The following is a 9,523-nucleotide window of genomic DNA, read 5'->3' on the forward strand; positions in this document are numbered from 1 at the left end:
ATGCTTAACGACTGCGCCACCCAGGCGCCCCTGCGACTTGATTTTTTAACTCTTTTTTTTTTTTTTTTGGTTTCTCACATCTATGTCAATGTGTGTGTTTAGTTTATTTTCTTAAAGTTATTCCTAATAGTCCTTCCAATAAATATTAGGACATTTTATTTCCCTGTTCCATTATTGATGAACAGTTAAGCTACTTCCAAAATTTGGTGTTCCAAAAAGTGGTAAAATGACTGTTCTTGTCTCCTTGTACACATTATTGATTCTTTTTTTTTTTTTTTTTAACTAAAGCACAAACCAGAATGTGGAATTAATGGGTCAAGGTTATGTGGATTTCCAGTTTTACTATAAGCTACCAAATTTTCTCCACAATGTTGCACCATTTTATCCTGCTGCCAATAATGAATCAGAGTTCCATCTTTCCCTACATCTTGGCCAACACTGCATGTTGTCAGGTTTACAGATGTCTGCTGGTCTGAAGGGAATGAAATGGTAGCTTCTCAGTCTTCCTTTACGTTTCTCCAATTACTCTGAAGCTGAGCATCTTCTCTTATATTTACTGGCCAGTTTTGTTTCTTCTTCAATTCTGTTCAATTATTTCCCATGTTCCTATTGGATTGTTTTTTTTTTTTATTTGTAGACATTCTTTGGATATTCCGATGCTAATACCGTCATTTATTTATTGCATATATATCCTTCCAGCCTATACTTGTCTTTTTTTTTTTTTTTAAGATTTTATTTATTTATGTGACAGGGAGAGAGACAGCCAGCGAGAGAGGGAACACAAGCAGGGGGAGTAGAAGAGGAAGAAGCAGGCTCCCAGTGGAGCAGGGGGCCCGAGGCAGGGCTCGATCCCAGGACTTGGGATCACACCCTGAGCTGAAGGCAGACGCTTAAGGACTAAGCCACCCAGGTGCCCCATACTTGTCTTTAAAAAAAAAACTTTTTATTTTGGGGTGCCTGGGTGGCTCAGTTGACTCTTGATTTTGGCTCAGGTCATGACCTCAGGGTCCTGGGATTGAGCCGCATGTTGGGCTCCTGCCAAGAGTGGAGCCCGCTTGAGATTCTCTCACCTCCCTCTGAACTCCACCCCCACTCATATGCAATCATGAGCTCTCTCTCTAAACAAAACAAAACAAAAACAAAAAACTTCTTTTTATTTTGAAATAATTATATAGTCACAGGACGTTTCAAAGATATTGGAGAGAGGTCTGTGTCCTTTTAATTTCACCCAATAGTTATATCTTATGTAATTATTGTACAATATCAAAACCAGGAAATTGACATTGGTACAAGGGTACAGTTTTATCATAGATATATGTACCTGTCACCCTAATCGAGAACAATTCCATCACAGAGATCTCCCTTTTGCTACTCCTTTTCAGTTATATACATGTATCTCCCTCCACCACCATCCCTAACCCCTGGCAACCACTAATCCTTTTTTCTATCTGTATAATTTTCTAATTTCAAGAACGTTATATAAATGGAATCACAATGTATGTGACTTTTTGAAATTGGCTCGCCTCACTCAGTGCAATGCCTTCATGATCTATCCAGTTGATGTGTCTATCAATAGTTTGTTCCTTTTTATTTCTGAGTGGTATTTCCTGGTATGGCTGTACCTGTTTGCTGAATTATCATCGAGGGACACTTTGGATGTTTCCAGTTTGGAGCTACTACAAATAAAGCTGCTATAAATAATTAGGTACAGGTTTTGGGTGGGCCTAGATTTTCGTTTCTCTGGAATAAATGCCTGGGAGTGCAATTGCTGAGTCATAGTTCCTTTTTTAAGAAACTTTCCCAGAGTGGCTGTACCATTTCACATTCTCATGAGCAATCTATGAGAGATCCAGTTTGTCATCATCTTCACTAGCATTTGGTGTTGTTGCTGTTTACTTTATTTATTTATTTATTTATTTATTTATTTATTTATTTATTTGACAGTGAGAGAGGGAACACAGGAAGGGGGAGCAGGAGAGGAAGAAGCAGGCTCTCAGTGGAGGAGCCTGGTGTGGGGATCGATTCCAGGACTCTGGGATCGAGCCCTGAGCTGAAGGCAGACGCTTAACGACTGAGTCACCCAGGCGCCCCTGTTGCTGTTTATTTTAGCCATTCTTATAGGTGTATAGTGACATCTAACCATGGTCTTAATTTGCATTTCCCAATGGCTAGGGATGTTGAATGTTTTTTCATGTGCTTACTTGCCATGTATATCTTCTTTGATGAAATGTCTCTTCGCGTGTCTTGTTCATTTCTAATTGGATTTTCAAAAATTAATACTTTATTTTTCAAAGTAGTTCTAGGTTTACAGGAAAATTGGGCAGAAAGTACAAAGAGTTCCCGTATACTTCTTTATTCCCCTTCCAATTTCCCCTCTTATCAAAATATCTTGCCTTAGTGTGGAATTTGTCATAATTGATGAGCCAATATCGATTTATTTTTATTCATTAACGTCTGTAGTTTACATTAGGGTCCATTCTTTGGTACATTCTGTGGGTTTTTGACAAATGTATAGTGATATGTATCTACCATTACAGTATCACGCAGAACAGTGGCACTGTCTTCAAAATCCCTGTGCCCAATCTAGTCTTCCCTACTGCATTCCCTCCTTCCGAACTGCGGACAACCACTGATCTTTTTACTGCCTCCATCATTTTGCCTTTTCCAGAATGTCACATAGTTGGAATCACACAGTATGTAGCTTTCCCAGAGTGTATTTCTATCCCTTTAAGTGTTTCCACGTTTAATCAGATCAAAGTGAGGGAGTGTCTTGCTTTAAGATAATTGAGACCTGAGGGACTGAGCTTTCCTATACTGCTAGGGAACCGATTAATGCAATGAGGAATCCGGGGGAAGTCCATGCCCCAGTTGGGACCCCAATATTTCTTTTTTTTTTGTAATAATATTTTTTATTATATTATGTTAGTCACCATACTGTACATCCCTGGTTTTTTATGTAAAGTTCGATGATTCATCAGCTGCATATAACACCGTGTGCACCATGCAATACGTGCCCTCCTTACTACCCACCACCAGCCTATCCCATTCCCCCACTCCCCCTCCCCTCTGAAGCCCTCAGTTTGTTTCTCAGAGTCCACAGTCTCTCATGCTTCATTCGCCCTTCTGATTACCCCCCCTTTCTTTATCCCTTTCTTCTCCTACCGATCTTCCTAGTTCTTATGTTCCATAGATGAGAGAAACCATCATTGGCATCCCCAAGGGGGTGGAGAAAAACAGAGGTCTAGAAGAGATATTTGGGGACCCCAATATTTCTGATGCTGAAGTAATATAGTTCAAAAAGCTGTTTGCTCCTTTGTGAGATGGTGAGGATATGCTAAGGATAACTAAGGGAAGTAGTTGCTTTTGAAAAATAACACATCTTCAGAAGATATTAGAAAATAAAGGCATGAGAGCACCTGGATGGCTCAGTCAGTTGAGTGTCTGCCTTCCCCTTGGGTCATGATCCCAGAGTCCTGGGATTGAGTCCCTAGTTGTTGTAGGGCTCCCTGCTCAGTGGGGAGCCTGCTTCTCTCTCTCCACCCCGCTAATGCTCTCGCGCTGTCCCTCAAATAAATAAATAAAATCTTTTTTTTTTTAAAGAAAAGAACAGAAAGGCATGAATGTCTCTCAAATCCTATGGTTGTATTGATCAGCTTCAACATACAAGTAAGAGCTCATATGAATCCAATAGAGGGAACTCGCTCAGATTCCCAGGGAAAAAAATAAGAAATTATGCCAAAACCCCTAATCCTTTAAATCTATCAACCCTTTAAGAAACACTCTCCATGCATGGAGGAAAAAAAAGAATATAAGCTCAGTGGTCACCCTATAAACACGATTCTTTGAAACTTGCACAAATACATTAAACACATTAACAAATTTAATTTCCAGAAGCCTGAATTTCATGTTTTCCACTTGAAAAAAGTTAAAATTGAGAAACAAAATACTTAAAGGTAAATACTACACTTGAGAATAAGCATGAAAATTAATGCAGAAATAAATAAACAATATTCTATCTTTCTAATATAAACCATTTCTCTCTCTAAAAACTTTTGAATTGAAAAATAGGAAAATCTGACTTCTGAAGTATGATCTTATTGCTGATAAAGAAACAATATATTGAAATTAACTTTAAGCCAGAAATTAGTAGTACTTTAAAAATTTAAGAATCCTTCTTTACTAATACTTTTTCTTTTAACCCTCTATACAGAACTTTATTAGGGGAGGGTTAGTAGTAAGATTTTATTTCTCTGTGTTGAACAGATTACATCGCGGAGCCCCGGAACCTGGAGAGGTTGGCGCTGGGAAGTTAAGGGAGCTTTTAGGAGGGGTGGTGGCCAGGAACAGTTGGACCTGTCAGGGGTGGAGGTCAAAGGAACCAGGGTCTCAGAAGCGGCCATGCCGGTGGTCTGGGGAAAGTCGTTGGTTTCCTTTTCGGGCACAGGGGCCGATATGGGACTGCGGGGGTGACTAGAGTGGCATCAGGACAGGTGCACAAAGACTGATCTCCGCACTGGAGATCCAGACTGGTCTTGGGTTTGGGGATTTGGAGTTCTGATTTGGATTTGGAGTTAAGCGTTGGTCTTGGGATAGTGTTCAGGTCTCGTCTGCGTCTGGGGGCTTGCCATACGGCTGATGTCAGAGGTTCCAGAAAATGGGCCCCAGATGTACGAAGTTGCAGAAACCACCGCGGGCCCGTTCGCCCACCTCATACTGCCAAACAGCGCGCCTCCGGGAAGTCGACGACAGGACGCAGCTCGCAGCTCACCAGGACTCACAGCCCGCCAGTTGAACCGGCGCTCATTGATTTCAGCCACGGCTTGCCCTGCACGCTCCTGCGCTGAAACTTGACAGAGACGTTGCCCACGAGGCTGTCGCACACATTCATCTCTTCAGGCTCTCCGTACTTTATCTGCAGCTCCCCGAACACCTTGAATGAGTCACCGTAGTGTTCCTGCACCTTCACGCTGCCCACGTGCAATGCGGTCCGTGTGCGGTTTGGGCTGCGTTCGGTGGATTCCGGTACAAGTTGCAGTCGGTTTGTTGCGAAACCAGGAGCACCGGCCCCGGGTGCCGGCAGGCCCGGATTTGTCCTTCTCGGTCCCGCATATCGAAGCTAAATATTCAACCATTTTTATCCGAACCCTCCAACTCTGTCTTACTAATGCTTTTAGTGGAGACTTCGAGGGCTTTAATATTATTTGGTAAAATGAATACAAGAGAATTAAATTTAATGCTTTTAATTAAGGTATCCCCTTTGTTAAAATTGTTTCTGAATTCAAGGTATACAAAAGGATCATATATCCACTCCTTGATTTTCCATGGTGTGAACTAAAGAAGCAAAGAAGTCATTTCCAAGCCTTTTGGATTGCTTCAGAATTTCCAAAATAACGACACTTGGTTACCAGGTCAGATGAGTGTATTTCTCCTGCTAAATAAAAGAGATGGTTTGTGAATGGACAAAGGAGGGAGATGAGGGGAGAGGGAAAATAGAAGATGAGGGGAGGGAGGAAATAAGGCGGGGAGGGAATACACAGGATTCTTCAGTTGTAGGAATATTTCATTTACTAGGGTGGGAAGTAGATACGCGGGTGGTTGTGTGCCTTTTTGTACGCTGAAATATTTCCTGATAAAAACGTAACGAATCATTCTTAACTTCATTCCGCCCCTCCAGGGGTGGCCACACATGGTATCGCTCGGTCTCTTTCGGGGAACTGGACTGGCCTACAGTTGGCCCCGCTGCCCCCCTTTCCCGCGGTGACGGCCGCTCCGGGGGTGGGGCGACCTATGCCTCCTGCGGAGAGCTGGGGCCCCAGGACGGGCCTCCGTGTCTCTGCTGGGAATCGAAATGCACTCGCGTTTCGGGACAGTTCCCATCACCCCGAAAAAGGTGAGCGGGCATCAAACTCTGCAGCGGGGCTGCGGAACGAAGCTCGTGCCTCCGGTGAGTCACGCGGGCTCCTGCGCCCGCAGCCCAGCCCCGGGTGGAGTCACTCTGGGCGCGGGGAGGGAACTTGCGCGCGCCGGGACTTTCAAGCCCCCGGCACCAAGGACGGTGAGTTGGGTGGGGATGGGGGGTTGACTTGCCTTTCGGGGTTCTGGGTGCGCCAATCTGAGCGGGAAGACCGCACCTTCAGTGAGAGTTCGCCCACAACGAGCCTACAGTCTATTTCTTAACATGTTTGCTTTTTAAAAACAGGTGTCTTGAAAAAGAATTAAAAAAAATAAAAACAGCTGTTTTGAAGTATAATTAACATACATTAAACTGCACATGTTTAAAGCATACAGTCTGATGAATTTTGACATATGTTTAAACCCTTGAAACATTTAAGACAAGGAACATATCAGAGCTGGCTAGCGGAAGGAGACTGAGGCAGTCCTCTCCGGGATAACATTTAAGGACACACACTTCTCTCCATGATCCCTCCCTCCCCCGAAAACCTCTCAGTAATCAAGACAAACGCTACTTTAAGGCGCCTGGGTGGCTCAGATGGTTAAGCGTCTGCCTTGTGCTCAGGTCATGAGCAGACTCAGGGGAGTCTGCTTCTCCTTCTCGCTCTGCCTCTTCCCCTGTTTGTGCTGTTTCTCTCTCTCTCAAATGAATAAATAAAATCTTTTTTTAAAAAGATAAACACTTTTAAAAATCAAAATTAATGCACAAACCCAGTGAACAAAATATCAAAACTTTATTTTTTTTAAAGATTTTTTTAATTTACGTGACAGAGAGAGAGCACAAGCAAGGGGAACAGCAGCCAGAGGGAGAGGGAGAGGGAGAAGCAGGCTCCCCACTGAGCAGGGTGGAGATGCGGGCTCAATCCCAGGATCCTGGGATCATGACCTGAGCCAAAGACAGATGCTTAACAGACTGAGCCAGGGGCCCCATAATATTAAAACTTTAGATACAGGATCCAACCCTGGAATTGCACATGGCTGCCCCACTCCCTCCACCCTAGTCCTGGGTCTCTATCAGTTCTCTCCCTCTTCCACCTCTCTCTCTTTCCGTGTCCTAAATCAGGTGACTATGAATTGTCGGCTTCTGGATTCTCCTGTCTCCTTGATCTGTGGGTCTTCTGCATGTCACAGTGTCTTAATATTAGAGCTTTATTGTTCTTCAAGATTGTTTGGCTGTTCTTGACTTACCGCCCTGAGGTCTCTAGTACAATGTTGAATCAAGTAAAAACAGAGATCACCCTTGTCTTATTCCAAAACTCTAGAGGAGAGTTTTCAATATTTCCTCAGTGGGTGTGATTTTTAATCGCTTTTGTTTTGTAAGTCATCTTTATCAGATTAAGGAAATTTCTTTTTCTTCCTAATTTGCTAACAATTCTTTAAAAAAATCTGTTGAGGGGCGCCTGGGTGGCACAGCGGTTGAGCGTCTGCCTTCGGCTCAGGGCATGATCCCGGCATTATAGGATCGAGCCCCACATCAGGCTCCTCCGCTAGGAGCCTGCTTCTTCCTCTCCCACTCCCCCTGCTTGTGTTCCCTCTCTCGCTGGCTGTCTCTATCTCTGTCAAATAAAATAAAATAAAATAAAATAAAATAAAATATTAAAAAAAATCTGTTGAATCTTTGTTCCACTTTGGAGCCTGAGATACTGGGGTGAAGTGTAATATTGTTCAGCAAGATTGGTACCCCTCTCCAGAAGTAGACTATAGTTCTCTGACCCATTGGTGTTAGGATGGGCAATGTGACTTGTTTTGACCAATGAAATAAGAGATGTAATGTGTATTATTTCTAAACAGAAGTTTAAGATGATTTTTCTGCATCTATTGAGGTTACCGTATGGTGTTCTTTTTTTTATTAATGTAGTGAATAGGCTGATTGGTCTTCAGATATAAATCACGCTTGGATACCTACAGTAAACCTCTATTTGTCTTGATGTAGTATACTTTTTATATATAGCTCTATTCATTTTCCTTACATTTGATTAACATTCTAAAAAGTTTATGTTTATGAGAGAGGTTAGTCTGTAATTTTCATTTCTTTTAACATCCCTATCAAGTTTTGAAATCAAGGTTAACTGGTCTTGTAAAAAGAGCTAGAAAGTGTTCTCTATTCTATTCTCCAAAGAGTTTGTGTAAGATTGGTGTGATCTCTTGAATAGTGTTCAGAGTAAATTCTCCAAGTAAAAGACAAACATTATTGGACCGAATAAAAAACAACTACATGGACACCCAGCTAAAAACTACATTGCTGTGCTGCTGAGCCATTAAATATGGCTTGTTCCCAAAATCTAGCCAGTGGGATGTGATTAGAAATTATGTGTGCGATTTTTGTATCGTGCCCTAAAAAAGAAAATGTGACTCTGCCTTCTCTCTTTTCTACTAGCTGAACTGTGGACAAGACACCAGAAGCTGGGCAGGCGTATTAGGGCACAGCGTGGTTAATTGTAATATTTCAACAAGGTTGGTGTCCCTATCCAGAAGTAGATCATATTCTCTGCCCCACTGGTGTCAGGGCTGGCAACGTGATTTGTTTTGAGCAATGAAATAATGAGCAGACAAAATGTGTATTAGCTCTAAGGAGAATTCTTAAGAGTCATTGAGTGGTTCTGTCATGTTCTTTTTCTTCTGACATAAAATGGGCAATATTCCAGATTCAGCCTGGGTTCTGACATGAAAAAAGAATAAGAATAAGAAGAAAGAAGGAAGAAGGAAGAAGGAAGACTGAGATGGAGACGGAGAGGGAGCCGGAGAAGGGGAGGAGGGGGAGGAGGGGGAAGAGAAAGAGGAGGGGGGAGGAGAAGAAGAAGAAGAAGAAGAAGAAGAAGAAGAAGAAGAAGAAGAAGAAGAGGAAGAAGAAGAGGGACTATAGAGCCAAATTAACATTTGTTACTCTAAGTAACAGACTTTTGGGATAACTACAGCAAAACCTGGCCTGCTCTAAGTGATACAGAAATCGGTGCTTAGGGGGAGCACTGCAAAACAACAACAAAACACTAAAATACGTGGCTTTGTTTCCAGGGCCAACCAGTGTGCAATAGAAAAAGTATCACTGGATGCTCGGTAGATGGCAACCTATGTTATGTAGTAGTGAAAGATTTCACAAAACAATCACCTTTAATACCTTGGAATGAAGATGATGTGTTAAGGGAGCCTGTGGATTTTGAGTAAGAGATCAGGAAACAGGTGTTAGTAATTCACCTTGGTTGCTATTTAATAAGATAATACAGAAGGGGAAAAAAACCTAATGTGTTTAGAAAAGCATTTACTTGTTTGCAAGTAAGAAGGAAAGATAATAGAGTATAGACACTTTTGAACTTTTTAGGGTAGAAAGTTGCAAATATGTTTGATCTCCCACTAATAAAAGAAATCTAAGAAAGACCAATTCAAATTCAGCCTCTTGGCAAAGATGCAGTTAATGAAGTGGCCCTTAAGCCTCTCATGGAAACCTCTGAATCAATTAAGTTTGCAGCCAATAAATCCTTACAGTGGACAAAATAGCTCGAGAAAAGAGCCTGAATGCATGGGTCTCCTATGGAAGGCTGTTAAGCTCAAGGTACATGTAATTAAATATACAGAA

Source organism: Ursus maritimus, unplaced genomic scaffold (assembly GCF_017311325.1).
Source record: "Ursus maritimus isolate PB19 unplaced genomic scaffold, ASM1731132v1 scaffold_24, whole genome shotgun sequence".
NCBI classification, from domain to species: domain Eukaryota; kingdom Metazoa; phylum Chordata; class Mammalia; order Carnivora; family Ursidae; genus Ursus; species Ursus maritimus.